General features: G+C 38.2%; 1 long non-coding RNA gene across 1 annotated transcript; it reads right to left on the bottom strand.

Moving 5' to 3' along the window:
- Positions 1-6,877: 6,877 nt before the first annotated feature.
- Positions 6,878-9,475, bottom strand: LOC125409767 (uncharacterized). The gene is made up of 2 exons (XR_007234883.3): positions 9,232-9,475; positions 6,878-7,084 (listed from the first exon to the last, which is right to left on the bottom strand). It is a non-coding gene; the product is annotated as an uncharacterized LOC125409767 (long non-coding RNA).
- Positions 9,476-11,190: the final 1,715 nt, after the last annotated feature.

Genomic DNA, 11,190 nt, shown 5'->3' with positions numbered 1-11,190 from the left:
TTATTTGTAATTGAGTTCTGAAAGAATGTAATTTTCCAAGAAAAGAATGATGCGGTTAGGCCAAGTCACCATCTTCTGTAACAGACACTCATCTACTACTAGAAAACTATGTGCTGTAACATTGACAGTGGAAGACCTCATAAACAGCAATAAATCATATTACTGAGGAGTATAGATCCTATGAGAAATACATAAAATTAGAAAAGCTGGAACAGGAACTGGGGCTAGAGATATTCTTTGACTTAAAATTTGTGTTCGTGGTAGTCTGACTAAATATGGGTATATTTTAAATATGTTCAATTATGGATGGAAAATACTCATATCTGATGAAAGTGTTGTTTGCAAATGTCAATATCTCACACTATAACTTGTAATCCCAGTTAAAATTAATAACTGAGTTAGGAAATGGTCAACAAAATTTATGGTAAATGTATAACCAAAATCTAAAGGAAATCCAGATGTTGAAGTGATAGAGTAGACTTGTGATGTATTGTGAAAGTCAATTGTTCCTAAAATAAAGTACCATTGTCACTGTCAGGAAAGTCCAGCAGCAAAGATCCTGAACCTGATCTGCGAACCATGAAGCAGGGATTCAAGTGTGTCTGTTTAATCCGTTAGTGATCTGACACAGGAGAGTTTCGGTAATATGTTTCATAACATATTTAGTGATGTGTTCTTAGACATCAATGTGACAATAACCATTTTTATTTTTATATCCATAAAGAATCATTGCCACCAGCATTGCTTAAAAATTTATGAAAATAAGCTATTTGCAAAGTATGTTGAAATTGCTAATTAAAACCACAGCTTCAGAACAGTTTTAAAAACTCTGTAATTATGTGCTAGCTCATAAATTTAATGAGTTTGTTATTCTGTTCTACAAAATTAGGAGAACAGAATTAATGGCATTTAATAAAGATAGGCAATTTCTAAGTCTCCAATTAACGTTTACTAGTTATTCACGGTTTAAAAGGTGATTTGTTGGGCTATCCTATTAGTTAGAAAAATCCTATCTGTATAATGCCTAGGGGCTCACTCTGCCTTGGGTTATGTGTTCTAGAAAGTGTTTGCATACCAATCTTCTCACAAGCATGGGAATGTCAGTCTGTTATGGGCCTTGGAGATCAGGAGGAATTGTGAGTATCATTAAAATGCTCTCAAAGAGTGTCAGTTGGCATGCCAAGAGTAGGTATCCTCAGAGAAGATATTCAGTATCAGCTCAAAGTGCACATTCAAGCACTCTGTGTAGATAAAGTTCAATCTCTTCGATATATTTAAGAGGAAACAAATACATCAACCAGGAGGTATTCCAGCCTGAATATGTGAATAAACAAAAATTCCTTGAGGAATAAAAAGGGGGGCGTGAGAAAAGAAAGAAGAAAAAAATTCCTACTGCTTCTAAAATCATCACCCTAAGTGTTTCCACAAGATAACAGGCACATTGAAGCCTCCTTTCATGCCCAAGCTACAGCAGGCAGATGAACTTGCTTCCAGGCATCATTTTGGAAGAAGTTCATTTGCTCAGATGGCTTCTTCCTCCAATCTGAAAAGCTGGATTTTGATACATAGCTCTATGGATTAAAACTACCTTTACTGATAGTCATTCAGGATTGTTTTGCTCCATTTTCTTTGCATAGGAGAACACAACCAAAGGACACTAAAATCGTTTAACTATGTAGTCATGTAGCTCTTCAATTTATGAACATTTTACAATGATTTTTCCTGAATGATGAACTGTCCTTTGCATCTACCACAGAATATATCATTATTATAATAATGATAAATTATTATAATAATAAATAAATAATAAATAATCATTATTAATAATAATTAATTTATTATTATTATTATTATTAATAATTCTAATAAATAATCATTAGAACTACAATATAAACTTGTTACTTTTCATTTCAGAAACTTGACTACTGCAAATTTTATATTATTACTACCCACAACAAGTTTCTTTTGCAAGAAAATTGAAATAAAGGGATATCAGAGTCAGATATGTTTCTACTTGGTTAAGTATTTTAAGTAGGTCAATGTAATAACATAAAATTCTAAAGAGAAGAAAGAATCCTCATAAATTATCTAGGTTGGTCATGCTAATGTAAATTTCTGGAATTTGATATTTTCCTCATAAACTTCGGTAGAGGCTTGGGAAGTCACCCAGTTGCCGTTGGTGTGGGAATGGCATTGTTGATGAGGGTCAGGGGAAACAGCATGAGTTTAGTTGAAATGTCTGAGACACCCAGGCGGCTGTGGCAGCGAAGGAGTTGACTGCAATGAGGCGATGATGTGCAGGTCTCCACAGCATCTACTGTCAGGCACAAGGTCTCTGCTAAAAGGGAGGGATGTAACAAACTGTTCCATTTCCACCTATATTTCTAATTTTAAATGAAGCTAGGATTGAAATTACAGGCTACACTATTGACATTTTCCTGTGACTCATTGTTATCAGTCTGTCTTTTTTTACCTAGTTCTTGAGAACAATAGGAATTCTATGGTATTTTGGGTTGCATCTTAAGTGAAAATTTTTACTTCTCAATAGTTATCACAAAGGCCGTCCAACATTCTTTGTCCTAGAAAATATATTCCCACTGTAGCCTATATATAAAACCATGTATATATATGTATGTATATGCGTACACAGACACATACACACACATATGTATACTGTATATTTGTATATTAGCCATAAAACCATGGGAATGAAAAGACAATGTTCTATTAATTAAATAAAAGAAATTGTACGTTTAATGCCTCTTACAAAGATAGTTTTTCCAAAAGCATTTACTAGCTTTTCTCATCAGTGCTAAATGAGAATTTTGTTAGTTTATTTGATAACTGTATCCTATTACTTCAGATACTAGTATGAAATAATACATTAAGTATAGATGGTATTGCTATATAAACAAGACCAAGAAACTTAAAATTACAGAGCCGTGTTTAAGCCGTGACCCTCTGGAAAATACAGCAAACGTTCCAGTAAACTTGGATTAATACAAGAGTAAGTATTATCATTTGCTTTCAGTGTCTAATTCAAAGAGCAAATGTTATAATATCTGCTTTCTTGGCTGTAGCGGGAAAGTCCCAAAGCTGCTTAGCTGGTTGGTTGAGACAGAGTATTTTTTAAAAGATAAAATATTTTTTCCAGTCTATCACACTTTCCCCTCCCTTCTTTCCTTCCAGTTCCTCCCTGCACCCCCCGCCCCCAACCTCTCCACTCTTCATCCTTTCTCTTTAGATCTCCCTTAGATATCAGCCAGCCATGGCAGATCAAGTTGCAGTAAGAGGAGGCATTCTCTCATATTAAGGTTGGGCAAGGCAACCCAGTAGGACGAAAGGGCTCCAAAAGCAGGTGGCAGAGTCAGAGACAGCCCCTGCCCCACTGTTAGGAGTCCAAGAAGACCAAGCTACATAACTAAAACATATACACAGAGGGCCTTGGTCCATTCCATTCACACTCTCTGATTGGTGGCTCAATCTCTGTGAGCCCCTATGATCCCAGGTTGTTGATTCTGCGGTATCCTTGACCCCTCTACTTCCCGCAATCCTTCCTTGCCCTCTGCCACAGGATTAGCCAAACAGCCTCGTGGTTGACTGTGGGTCTCTGCATCTGTTTCCATCCGTTGGTGGGGGAAGCCTCTCTGATGACAGTCGGGCCAGGCGCCAGTCTATAACAGCTTATCATTAGGAATCATTTCATTGACTTTTCTTTTTTGCCAGACATATTAGGTTCACTCCTAGGTCTCTGGGGTATCACACCTTTCGGTTTTGGCACTCAGGGATGAGCTTTCTCTTCGGGTATGGGTCTCCAGCTGGCCAGTCATTAGTTGGTCACTCACAATTTCTTTATCCCAGAACATCTTGAAGGCAGGAAAAACTGTAGGTCAAAAGGTTTGTCATTGGGTTGGTGTCCCAGTTCTTCCACTAGAAGTCCTGTCTGGTTGCAGGAGATGGCTGCTTCAGGCTTCATATCTGTCTTAGCTAATGTCACCCTCATAGATTGCTGGGAGTTTCCATTGCACTAGGTTTCTAGTTCATTCCAGAGATGTTAAGGCAGAGTATTGATTGTATCAAGATTGTCTGTTATCAGGGAATCCTAGAATGTAACTTATGGTAGCTGGGAACGTAAACGTCATTTTATGACTGAGTAAACTTTGATTAGAAAATGAACAAATAGAGGGTGCCTGAACTGGCCTTAGACCATAACCATACTGATGAATATTTTGCATATTACCATAGAACCTTCATCTAGCGGTGGATGGAGATAGAGACAGAGACACATATTGGAACACTGGACTTAACTCCCTAGGTCCAAATGAGAAGCAGATGGAGGGAAAACGTGAGCAAGGAAGGCAGAACCAGAGGAAACCCTCATCCGACGATGGATGGAGATAGAGACGGAGACCCACATTGGAGCACTGGACTGAGCCCCCATGGTCCAAATGAGGAGCAGAAGGAGGGAGAACATCAAAATGGATGTCAGGACCGCGAGGAGTGCGTTCACCCACTGATACATGGGGACTGATCGAATGAGAGCTCACCAAGGCCAGCTGGACTGGGACAGAAGGAGCATGTGATCAAACCGGATTCTCTGAATGTGGCTGACATGGGGGCTGACTGAGAAGCCATTGACAATGGCACTGGGTCTTGTTTCGTCTGCACGTACTGGCTGTTTGGGATCCTAGTCTGTTTGGATGCTCACCTTCCTTGACCTGGAGGGAGGGGGGGAGGGAGGGGGGGGAATGGGAGGGTATTGGGAAGAAACCCTGACTGCTCTTAGGACTGGAGAGGGAGGAGGAGAGGGAGTGGGGGGAATGGGAGGGTATTGGGAGGAGGGGAGAAAGTGGAAATTTTTATAAATAAATAAGTTAAAAAAAAAGACTGAGAAAGTTTTAATAATGTTCTAAACACATAAAAATCTAACCATATGCAACATCCTAGTCTCCTTTCTCTTATTTAAGAGGAGGTTTGCTGCAAGTTGCTTTTGGTAATGGTCTGGAAAAAATGTTAAACAAAGGAGATTAGATTCTGGGGTTTTGCTGTGAAACAAAAGGGGCAGTATAGAAATGATAGATTAAAGGGTAGATTGTTGAATATACTTTAATCCCCAAAACAATTACTAATCTTAAATTTTACATAGGTATGGATTTGGGTTTGCTAGTACAAATTTAAAGTTAATTTTGTTATACTGTATGTAAATTTCTACTCTTGTTTAAGATATTGTGTTTATGCAGCTCATTTTAAAATGTAATGTATAGTTAAGAAATAAATATTAATGGTCATCTAAAAAAATGAACAAATAAAGCCTAACATATATATTAGTCACCTGGATACCATAAATGAGTGCATAAATTTGCTGACATATACTTTTGTTCACCACTTTTGCATTGCTGTGACAGAAAATGTAGCAAACATAATGGAAGGAGAAAAGTTGTATTTTGATTCATGGTGGAACAATTCAGTTTATGGCAACAGGAGCATATGACTGTGACTGTTCCCATAATATGGGCAAGAAAGCAGGGCTCTCAGGAGCAAGGACTCTGTTGTAAGACTTCTCGATCCCTGGTAATGTACTTCCTTTAATAAACCCTGGTCTCCTTAGGGTCAGACAGTTCCCTAAACAGCACATGGTCTGGGGAACAAGCACTAAAAACAGGGACTCAAGGACTTTCCTAAACAGACAATTCTAAACTGGCTACCCCAAAACAAAGCTCACATTTGTGAATGCATTTCTATTAAGTTCAATGTCCAAAGCCTTTGGGTGTCATTGTCAAATCTTAATATAAGTTGGTTAAGGACTCATTACAATGTGTACCATTCTCTTACACATATTATTAAAGATTGTTTTCATAAAAGGCTTAAAAACCTTTAAACTACATTTGTAACATGATAGGGTAATAGTTTTTCTACAGGTGCTGCTATAACAATTTGTATGTCTTGCAGGCCCTGCTTCCATTTGCCTATAATTTCATGCAAAAGGCAGTATGTCTACATAGGTAGAAACTAGTCAGCTCCAACATTTTACTCAAACTCAGCTGGCTTCCTCTGTCATGCTCTTGTGCTAGTAGATGTGGTGGGCCATTTCAAACTTATACCTTTTTATTGCAGTTCCTTGGACTCCTCCCCTCTCCAACTCAGCACTGCATATACTTGTGACCCTTTTTAAAATCTCATTAGTTCTGGGTCAGAGTACTAACTAGTCCGTTCATATTTGCATGAGATTATTCATACTTCCCAACAACTAGCTTCCTATTTGAATACCAGGTATTTCTGATGGGTGAACTATCTTTTTCAGCAAGTTAAAGATTGTTCAACTGTGCAGTGTTTGAAAAAAATAACCTGACTATGGGTAGCAGGGATATCTATTGTAGGCACTGTAGCAATGCCCAGGATGTCCAGGCTCAGAGGTACCTTTCTTCAGCAGATTTTTGCTGCCTTGTGTAGTTTGTAAAGTCAGAGGAGGGAACCGCATGGTGTGGTGCAAGTACTATTGTGTAACTCACAAATATGTTAACAACAAAATCTGTTCGAAAGCTTGCTTAATTGTTATCCAAATGTGAAAACCTTGGAGGCAATTCTCTGTATTTAGTGAAATTAATTACTATTCCCTTTGCCCTAGTTTCTAGCTTATGCACATACCAGTCTATAATTGTCTTCTCTTCTATTCCCTCTCCTGTTCCCCTTCCCCAGGCCTCCCCAATACCACAAGCAAGGTAAGTCTTCTTTTGGTTTCTTAACTATTTCTTGACCTATTGTAATTAAAGAAAACACGGAAGTTCTCATAGCTTGTCATTAACATAGAAATTTCTTGCTAAACCTTTTTCTAGCAATAAACATTTGTATGTGTCACTAAGAAAATAAAGGACAGAAAGCAGGTTCTCTTATTTAATGCATCAAAGGAGTTGATCATCTTGCATTCCTGGCTACAGGGTCTGCTGCTGCTGAGCTGGACTAAGACGTAAGATGCACAGTCCCACCTTCTGAACATCAGAGCAGTGTCCATTTGTATTTTCGGAATTACACAACGTTTGATTTTTACAGTCCAGGATACTAGTTACGTTATGAACATCTTCACTTCCTAAAATCAAACATAAATTATAACAACACAGACCTTGAAAGCTATTTGCTTACACATTTGTTCATTAAGTTCTATCAGTGATTTCAAAATAAATCTTGGTGGGAAAATCCTGGTAAAAATAGCTCACAGAGACAACACAGTTAAAACAAAATGACTGGCTTGCTTGTGTACTGAATAAGCCCAGCATTACTGGGTAAGACTGCATACATGATCAATACTGGAAGTTAAGTTCAGCACTGAACAATACCACACTGAAAGTTACGTCATTTCAGACAGGTGAGGACCACTAGTTCATACAGCTCAGGTGTCTTTCTCAGAAAGTGGCCATTATCACTCCATCTATGAAATCCACCATAAGGACTTCTCCATTTTACTATCATCTGCCTCTGTCATGGACCATTTTGGGATATAACATCATCACCATTCTAAATTTATTTATTTATCTTAATTTATGTGTGTGTGTTTGCCTGTAAGTGCATCATGTATGCAATAACCTGAAAAGGCCATAAGAAGGTATTGAAGTTATAAGTGGTTTGTGAGCTGCCTGATGGGGTTGCTGTGAACTGTATTCAAGTCCTCTAGAAGAGCAGCAAATGCTCTTCACTGCTGAGTCATCTCTAGTCCATCACCCATCTCTAAAGTTTTTGTTTTCTAAGTCGTTTTTTCCTCTGTTTGCATCTTCTCAATAATCTTTCACCTTCAAAAATCTCATTCTGTGTATTTTTCAAGATTTCTCATATGATTAGGATTAAGAAGAGAGAAAAAGAGAAAGACAGAAAGAGAACGATGAAGAGGAAGAGGTGGAGAAAAAAGGATTGGAAAATGAGAAAATCGGAGTGAATGGTTTTTGAGAGACCTTTTGCTTCCACCAAAACACAGCTCATTTCACCACAGACAGGGCACCAGACATACAAAAGTTAGAGAAAGAACAGAGATGGAAGGAAATTTGAGGTAGTTATATCTTCACTTAACTTGAAATGTCTACATTCTTTGGAAGGTCCTGTCCTGTTGGCTCTCAGCCACAACTTTCTCATATTTGTGCTAGGTTATTTATACTTGCACATCTTATTAACACTTCATTTTGCTAGCTTCATCCCATAGTCAATCAACATGGGCCATCATCAACACATCCCTCTTCCCTCTCAGAGATTCAGACCTCCACTGTTTTAAGCTTTCTGATATTCTCTTATCTCCATTTCTTCTTTTCTGTTCTTAATCTTATACTTATTACTTCATGGGGTCCTGGGATTTTTATGTCTAATAAATTCATAGTTTTTTTTCAAACAACTTTCATTTTTATTCCTTTGGATACATTTTATTTTTAATAGTTTCATATATGAATATTGTATTTATATCATTTCCCCTCTCTCCGTTATCTCTCCAATTGCTCCTCTAACCTCTCATAATTCTCAAATTCATAGTATATAATTCTTTAGCTATTATTTACATGTGTACCTAGGTCTATCTACATACACAACACATATATAAACTTATAAACCATATTCTTCCTCATTAAAGATACTCTGAATAGAAATAAAAAGCTTACTGGGTAGAAGGGATGAAAAAGAGGCACAATGAGACTACAGGTGCTTCAAGTTAAAAGCCTATACTGCCAAAGAAGCACGGTGAGACTGGAGGTGCTTCAAGTTAAAAGCCTGTACTACCTTTGAAGAGGACCCAACTTTGCTTCATAGCACCCACATCTGGTGGTTCACAAAGGCCTGTGACTTCAGTTCTGGGGACTCAATACCCTTTGCTGGTCTCTTTGGACACTTACGTTTGTAGCATCCCTTGGTCCCAGATCAACATATACACATAATTTTTAAAAATTAATTTTTTAACAAAGAGATACCAAAAGAAAGATAAGGAAACGAACATGAAGAAGTAATTAGCAAACTCTTAGTTCCCTTCATCGTAAATAAGTTTCTACCCCAGAGCTGAGAGGAGAACTTTTATATGAACTAGAAACTCCTACAATTCCCCACATTCAACTCCACTTTCAAGGAGCAACTTCAAAACAGGATGAACACATCCATTCAACCAAAATGAACACTGAGTGTGTACTGAGCTACGTTGTCATAGATGAGTGTACCACTTTACACTGGGTTCTCACTTGCTTTCACTCTTGTCTATAACTAAGGTCTTACCTGAGCTGGACAGCAGGCCAAAGAGGATAAGTGCTAAGAAAAGGTAATGAATCTTCATTGCAAAGTAGCACTGAAACAATACAGCATTCCAACAAGTAAGACAGTTCTGCGGAGATGTTTTTAGAATCAGGATTGCTGGATAGAGTGGTATCTGTGGATGATCAGGAGCTTACATACTTTGATCTTAGGTTCCTGGGCAGTCCACTCCCCCACTGCTACCCTGCAGGCTGCCTGCTTGCTTTGATCATATTGTGACATAAACATGCCATTATTGCATCATCACAGCATGCCTTGTTTATTCCCTTTCCTCAGGGGTCTCAGTGACCACCCACAGGGATCACCCTCTGACTTCTTACCACTTCACAGGTCTTCAAATTGAGGCCTCCATTGGAGAAGTACCTCATCTCCATGCCCCAGATGGGCACAGTGCCTGCTGCTATTGTATATTTCCTCTTTTCTCAGTTGGCATCCTGTTCATGGAGGTAAATGCTGACCTGAACAAATCCATGGGGTTGTTTAACAGACCTGAATCGGAACAGCCTCCAACTCAATGTCTTCTCCACATCGATCCTTAGTACAGCAGACAGTGCTGAAAACGATGATGTGATTGTGCTGTTACTGCTTTCAGCCCGTCATCTTGGGTGTTTTTTCTTTAAATGTGAATTTCCCAAGAAAAGGGGCTACATATCACTGAATCTTGAGCCCAGCACAAGGTGCCACATGATAAATGTTTAAAGAAGTTTCTAGAACTGAAAAGCTGATCTTCTTTGTCACTGTTATTTTTTCTTTTATCTACTCCTTTTCCTCCGTGGTAGTTGTTCATATCAGAATAAGTCCCTGGCCCTCCCCTTAAAACACAGATTTTTAAAATTTCCCCTCCTTTTGTGAAAAAAGAAAACATCACTGTACATTTCTTCTTGTCCACTTCTATCAACACTAGAATATTCCTGACCTAGTTTTTTTGAGAGCTGCCGTGAGCTATATTGGCATCAGGCTGGTCTCCAACTCCTGGGCTCAAACATTCCCTTTACCTTAGCCACAATTCTGGGATTTCAGGCCTTCCTTGTCTTTTGCTTCAGCAGTGATATTTTCTTCTTCAAAATATTATCACCTTTTTGGGCTTTCTGTGGTCATTTCTGTCCTTTCCTTCCATTAAAAGAATGTAAGAATATTGATTTTCCTATCCAGACTTCATAAGGTTAGTAATTCGTTTCATTGCAGTTAGGGAAAGGAAAACAAAAGCAGAAAAGAACACCCCCGCTATCCTCTTTCTCTTCTAGATTTGCTCCATCTTAAATGGGAATCAAGTATAATGAACACTCTATATTCTCTCTGGACTCTCTGGCAGCTAAATTTCCCACTCCTGCCTCATTCTGTTATGTTCATTGTCAAGATTTGCTAGTAGGTAAGCAAAAGTTAGGAAGTCCTAGTTTTTATGCCACTGATAAAGAAGTTTATTGTTACTCTGAGTATAAGTGAATATGCCTCCTTCGATGCATGCCTTTTACCCTATGTTCTACTCCTGCCTCAACGCTATTATTCTCCCAGGGAGGGCCCCCAGATTCTCAGGTTCTTCAAGGTAAAGTTCTCTTTCCCTTACCTTGTTATAGAGATCTCCCAGACTGATATCACTAACAACTTTTTGTGTAATGTCCAAATCGTTGGCATGGAGCTGCAACTCTCTTAATTTCCCTAGGTTTGTGCCCCTTAGTTTCTGCCTCATCTTTTTTTCCTAGATCAATAGGCTAAAATCCACTCTTGACACCCAATAGGCAGAAAAGGGATGCATGGCGTTTGCTTTCATATGGATTAAACACATTAAAGCCTTTTGAAAATGTCAATTAATGATTAGCCCTTCAAATGAAATTTTTATATGTTTTTATAATTAATTATGCAAAGAAAGATGTTAAGAAAGCTTAGTAATCATTAATTTGAAATTATCAGACTATAAAATTGATC

This window comes from Myodes glareolus, chromosome 25, assembly GCF_982192425.1.
Source record: "Myodes glareolus chromosome 25, mMyoGla1.1, whole genome shotgun sequence".
In the NCBI taxonomy this organism is placed as follows: Eukaryota; Metazoa; Chordata; class Mammalia; order Rodentia; family Cricetidae; genus Myodes; species Myodes glareolus.
This window is presented reverse-complemented; position numbering and strand designations above follow the sequence as displayed.